The sequence below is a fragment of the Gymnoscopelus microlampas genome (assembly GCF_963454915.1).
Source record: "Gymnoscopelus microlampas genome assembly, chromosome: 2".
Lineage (NCBI taxonomy): Eukaryota > Metazoa > Chordata > Actinopteri > Myctophiformes > Myctophidae > Gymnoscopelus > Gymnoscopelus microlampas.
The window spans coordinates 605,817-612,500 of NC_139939.1; the positions used below are offsets into that span (position 1 = coordinate 605,817).

The following is a 6,684-nucleotide window of genomic DNA, read 5'->3' on the forward strand; positions in this document are numbered from 1 at the left end:
GGAGATAGATTTTAACAGTTTCTCATATAATTCAAAATGGTGGGAGATCCAAAGGTCAGAGGTCAAAGGTCACACATATGTGTAATGAGGTTTCATGGCTCTAGAATCTAGTAGCACACCCATATTTTTCACAACTGGTTTGACAGTCATGTAGGTGGGATCTAAAACTGAGTTCAACGTCATGGCTCAACACCTATTGCATGTTTCCAGACTTTAGTTCCAATTTGTATTGGCACAAACCTCATTCCTTAATAGTTTTTACTATAATATTCATAACATGACAAGTAACTGTTTCTTAATATACTTTTTTTTTTACATATTTATTTTTAATGACCTCACATTGACATTGGTCAAACTGCTCTGCCTTGTTGGATCAGCTCAAACTGTTTTGTTTGCTCAGTTGATTATTGCAAATGATTAACAGAAGAAACAAAACAAACATTGGCTGGTGACTGCAAATTGTTTGTGTGTGCAAATGACTCACCTCTGCTGGTCACGGGCAGGGAAGGTTGCAGGTTTGAAAGCCTTTAGCTCTGAACTTGGTAGAATCTGCACTTGGCTTGCTGATAACAAACTATCATTACACCTGGGAAAAACTGAATCCATTCTCTTCAGGTCTAAATTTAACCTCGGCAAGGCAGAAGGCTTCTCAATCAAAGTGGGTGACAATGTTACAGTATCACAAGAAAAGAAGAAATTACCTACCTAGGTTCCATTTTAGAGGTGATAAAATGGTATAGTCATCAAAAAAGTCAATCAAAGAACCAAAGTTGTTTTTATATAGGATCTCCTCTCTGGTCAGTAATAATACTTTGAGGACTCTAACAGGAGCACTCATCCAAGGTTACTTCGACTATGCATGCACCTCATGGTACCACAACACCACTAAGGCCTTAAAAATAAGACTCCAGACATCCCAAAACAAACTGGTAAGTGTGCATCTTGGCCTTACATCTACAACCCATCTAACCCCTGCTCACTTTGCTAGGGTCGGATGGCTCAGGGTTGAGGACAGAGTACAGCAACTTGCAATGGGCCTGGTCTACAAGATACACTATACCCATAAGACACCCATGTACCTCTCAAAGTACTTCAAAAACGTAAATGAAGGCCACAATCATAACACGAGAGGTAGCTCCACTGATTACATTCAGCCCAGATTTGGCACTAACAAGGGTTTGAATTTGTTCTCCTGCTATCCCACAAAATCTGACCTAATGGTATCAAACTGCAGGGGCTCCAACATGGGGGTCTGTCTTCATAGACTTATACCAGGGGCCTGTTCCTCAAAAGGTGAATAAACTAAGCCTGGACTTAAGCCAAATCCAGACTTGACAAAGTCGGGTCCACATAAGCCTCGCTTATTCCGTTCCTCAAAGCAAAGCCAGGCTGAAAAGGAGCGACTTTGTCGAGCTAGGCCTTGTCAAGCCAGGCTGTGTCGAGCCAGGATAATGAAGCCAAGCTTCACGTATTTCTATAAAAGACCATGCAAGTCGATAGCAGAATCCTTGAACTTGACCAATCATGGAGTCCAAAACCAGAGCGGCGTTCCTCTCTGTGGCTGAACAGCAGCATTGCAGCAGCTCATGGAATCATACAAGGAAGTGAAATGTTTTATAAGCGAGAAGGAAACGCGACCGCAATAAATAGATCCAGGGAGAAAGCGTGGCAAAGTATTGCAAGCACACACAGAGTGTGTGTGTGTGTGTGTGTGTGTGTGTGTGTGTGTGTGTGTGTGTGTGTGTGTGTGTGTGTGTGTGTGTGTGTGTGTGTGTGTGTGTGCGCGCGCGTGTGCGCGCGACGGGACGGGGCGGCATCGGGACGCACGGGACGCACGGGACGGGACGGGGGGTGTACCGCGACTGGGGGCCGCGACGGGATGAGCGGGGGACGGACCCGGGGGACGGGGGGACGGGGGGGGGGGGGGGCAATAACCCCACATTTGCAAGACCACTTTGGTAGAGGTTTGGGTTGTGTAGTTCATGATGTAACTCCAAAGGTGGACAAGAAATAAAAAATAATTTCTCCATTGACTAGAAATTGATAATTTAAAATATGCTCCTCATTGACTTAGGCCTACATTCAGTGAAGAGGCTCTTTTCATATATATATATATATATATATATATATATATATATATATATATATATATATATATATATATACAAATATATAGACTTTTTTTTATAATATTAAAAAAAAATCTGTAATATATTATCAAACATCTAACAACAATATGAACTATAGTGTTAAAAGAGTGACAATGACATATCACGAGTCATTGTGAAACAATTATGATTCATGGTCACACTATTTCAGTAATATAATTCATTTGATTATATCTTATTGTATTTATTTAATTTTATTTGAATGCAAGGTCATTAAAATGAGTCCATATTCAAACACATGTGTTGAATTAACTGTGGAAAAACTTGAAGAACAAGGCACTGGATTAAGTAAGCTTGGCTGTTAGCCTGCTCCTGACCAGGCTAACTTCACAGCTAAATTGCCATGGTAACTAAGGTAGGATTGCTTCAATTCTCTTTTGAGGAATCGGGTCATGGCTAAACTTAGCCAGGGTGAACTGGCTAAACTAATCTTCAAGCTAATTCAGCTTTTGAGGAACCGATTCAGCCCTAATCCTGGCTAAATTAAGCCAGGATAGGTGTTAAAGCCAGGCTTAAGCTCTAATTCCCTTTTGAGGAACAGGCCCCTGGAATGATTAATAAATCACCACAGCTTGAACTCTGACAAGACACTTCTGCAGAACTCCAGGTCAATGAACTTTCTGGTTGAAGCCAAACACACAAAAACAAACAAACCGAGGAATCACAAGATCTGCTGCTCTTTGTCCTCTGGACTGAGGTTTGACCAGATATACAACAACATATGTTCTTCTGAAGAAGGTCTACACTAAAATACATTCTCCTCTGAAGAAGGTCTACACTACACTACATTCTCCTCTGAGGCAAGGTGATTATGATTTCCTTTTGACTTTACGTTTTCAATTTAGGTTGTGGATTTGCCAGGTAACTTATTTTTTTGTGAAAAAGGCTTAGTTTTTGTTGAGTGTTTTTTTTTTTTTTGCAATATGGGGCAGTCAGGGGCCAGATTTAAAAAGCTCAGAAAAACTAGCAGAACTTGTTGATCTTGTAGATTTGCTATTTTCACTATTTAAAATATATATATTGGATTACAGGACATGTCCTCTATGGTTAGTTAGTTTGAGTTAGTTTTGTGAAAGCCCAGTTTTTGTTTTTATTTCAGTTAACTAAACTATTTTGTCAATTGTAGTTTCCGTTATTTGGTTATTGTTAGTTAACTGTAATAACTCTGCTCTGGAGGTCTAACCAACACTATATTCTCCTGTTCAGGATCCATGCTGCAAAAGATGATGAGACTCACTGTGTGCTTGTTGTTCCTGAGCTGTGTGTTCTGCGTGGCGACAGGACAGACATACAACAGCTACAGCCAGATGGAACCTCGCCTGAAGAGCTTTGTTGATCTGGCTCTGAAAAAAGCTAATCAACAACTTGATTATGGACATCTGAACTTCTTTTCAATCGGTGAAGTAGCACAGGTAACGCTGTTGCATGTATATACTCTATATATATATATATACTAGAATTGTATTCATCGTGTTTTGAATCTTTATCTTTGCATTGTGTATTTATGGTTTTCATGAATGTAGCGTTACGTTATGATACAATAAGTGTGTTCTCTTGTGAAACACAGATCAGAGCTGTTCCAATGTATCTGCTGGTAACTTAATGCTGTGGAATGACTCTGTTATAGATCAGAGATTGGAAAAAAAGACTTCCAGTCGAGCAAAAATATAATGAATGCTCAGTGTGGAATGCACTTACAGTGTAGGGCAGGGGTCTTCAGCGTTTTTTCAGGCCAAGGACGCCTTAGCTGAAAGAGCGATTAAGCAGTGACCCTCCACTGCATATCGTCGGTGTCCAGCCGGGACCAGCTAACTCCATTTTCAGGTTTTTTTTTTTTTTCATAAATCAACGCTATTGAACCCCCTTTACGTCTGTGTAAAAGGAAAAAAAAACAAAACAATGAAAAGTATTAAAAAGCGCCTCTGACGAAAACTCCCAACTCCATTGGATCCTCAAACTGTCCGTCAAAAACAAACAACTCCCCCTCCTTTCATGCTCTCCACTGCTGCATGCCAGAGAAGCCAGAGAAGATCAAGCCAATGAAATATAAACATCTCCAAGAGCTCAAGGAGATCATGCCAAAGGACTTTCACAGCTTTTATGACAATCTAAAGCACTAGGAAACACCCACCACACACATTGAAAAGTTTACTATAGTACTATAGTCATAAAATTTCATTCTATTGCAGTACGTTGTAGCATAAACCCAATTTCCATACATTCCAATTTCTGACTTTTTGCCAATTGTCAGATCAATACCATAGTCTAAAAACTTCAGGGTTTTTGGCCAATTGTCAGATATACATTTGGACAGTTTTCACTGTGTACTTTCAGCATTAAACCAATATGCAGGATGTGACTGAATATCACTCATGTCAAACTGCATTCATGCTTTACCCTCCACCTTTAGCAGAGACTTTAAGTGAACAGTCATTTGCTCTCGGCTCTGGTCACCGTTTTGCGGGGTGGCAGAATTTTTTGTTGCATGATCCATGGATGTTTCCAAATAAAAGTTGTTTAAGTACAGCATTCAGCTTGATCTATACTTAGTATATGAGGATGGCGCACACCATAAATAGCTGATCTCCAAGCTCACAATGCGTTGTGATGTGTTGTGAGCTTTGAGATTCATTGTCAGCTGTTCTTATCAATGATGGACAAAACCTCCTAACTCCACTTGAGCTGGATTTGGGTAAAGTGGTGATAATATAATGACACATGCAAGTATCTGATAATATATAAAGTCACAATACCAAGTTTGATGAGGCAGTATTGCTTTGTTTTAAAAATATAAGGTTTTCTTCATTTTATGAAAAATTTATATTTTGTTTTTCATTTCCTGAACAATTACCATTTTGGAGTTAGCTGGTTCCGGCCGGACAGCAGAGATATATACAATTGTGTTGCAGATTAAACCTTTCTGTAGATTTCATATAGCTTCATAGACTCGTTTGACATGAATCTGTTTGACATGAACAATGGGAAACACTGACATTGTGTCATGTCATGTTTCATCTCACAGTTTGAAATAAGAAGACAGAAGGACATGAGCACCACAGATAAATATGTTTTCTGACTGAACTTTCTTCCTCTTAAAGGAAAGTTTTCCCCCAGCCACCATGCCTAAACATGCTTACTCAGGGCGTTGGGACGACACAGTCCGGTCTCTGCTCTATATTTTCATTCTTATCTTCATATCAGTTATCCTCACTAATGCTTATTATTAGATGGAAACCATTTCAGTCTGCTCACTCTGCGTCTCATTGGTGGGCTTTTGAGAAGCCTGCCTACTAGTGACATTATCAATGGGGATTCCAAGCTAATAGAAACTACAGCCTTTCTCTAACTGGGAAGTTACCCTGCTGACATAGAAGGCTTCTATGTTCTTGTTCTTGCATTCATTAAAATACATTTTTGAAATCTTGTTTGAAATGACCAAACCTGCCTACCGATGATGTCACTTGTAGGCAGGTTTCTGAACTGTCCACAGCCCCATTAGTGAGGAGTCGGACCAATTATATGAACATAAGGTTGGAAATGAAGTGAAGTGGTAATTGAATTGAATTGAATTGAATTGAATTGAATTGAATTGGGTCATGTCTTGTTCTCTTGTAGCTCACACCCCGGGTGAGAATTGACATGCGTTTTAGGAACACAATCTGCAGTAAGGCTTCGGGTGCAAATGACCACAGACATCGCCCTGAGTGTCCATTCAAAAAGGTTGGTGAAATAGGCTACATCACATTCATCTTGAAACTCTGATCAATGAAGGCTCAGTAAAGTCTAAAGATGTAACATAACACTATTACTATTACACACATATTATTGTTTGTGTGTTTCATTGTTCATTTCCTTATTTGTTTTTATTTGGGAGGGGCAGCATGTATTAATGAGCAAAGCATGCAGCATAATACAATGTAAATACACAGGATTTGGCAACAGATGCTAATTTTCATAAACTATTCATTGGCAATCAATGGCTCAGTTAAAACCCAGGAATAGGTATAGTAAATGGCGTTGGATACTGTTTACATTGGTGGATGTTTGATTTACATTTTTCACTTTTTGAGGGTAGAAAAGACCACTCTAATTCACAATGCTGTCCAGCGGACCACCAAAGGGTCCCCAGGTTGGGGACCCCTAACCATTGTTCCTCAGTGAGGTTGTAGATTGCTAGTTGCTAGTTTTAACGCTACACAAAATAATATTATTATTAATATTAATATGTATATTAATATTAATATGTATATTGATATTTATATTAATATTATTAAGTAACCTTCTGAAGACATCAATAGAAGGACTTCCTTATCCCATTAATAAAACAAGTCTCAGCAAAATGCACTTAATAGTTTTCTTTTTATTCATGTATAAATTATGTGCAGATTAAACGAGCAGTGTTTGAAGTTGTCTGTTTATCAGTCTGTGTTTCATCTCTGCTCATCTGTCTGTCTGTCTGTCTGTCTGTCTGTCTGTCTGTCTGTCTGTCAGCTCCAGGTTCGTTGTTTTGTGTGTA

General features: G+C 39.2%; 1 long non-coding RNA gene across 1 annotated transcript in view; it reads left to right on the top strand.

Moving 5' to 3' along the window:
- Positions 1-3,378: 3,378 nt before the first annotated feature.
- Positions 3,379-6,684, top strand: part of LOC311062579 — a 5,095-nt gene continuing 1,789 nt past the window's right edge. Inside the window, exons 1-3 of the long non-coding RNA XR_014602514.1 lie at positions 3,379-3,580; positions 5,784-5,888; positions 6,660-6,684. The exon at positions 6,660-6,684 is cut by the window's right edge and continues 62 nt beyond it. This is a non-coding gene — a long non-coding RNA (uncharacterized lncRNA). The remainder of the gene's footprint in view (positions 3,581-5,783; positions 5,889-6,659) is intronic.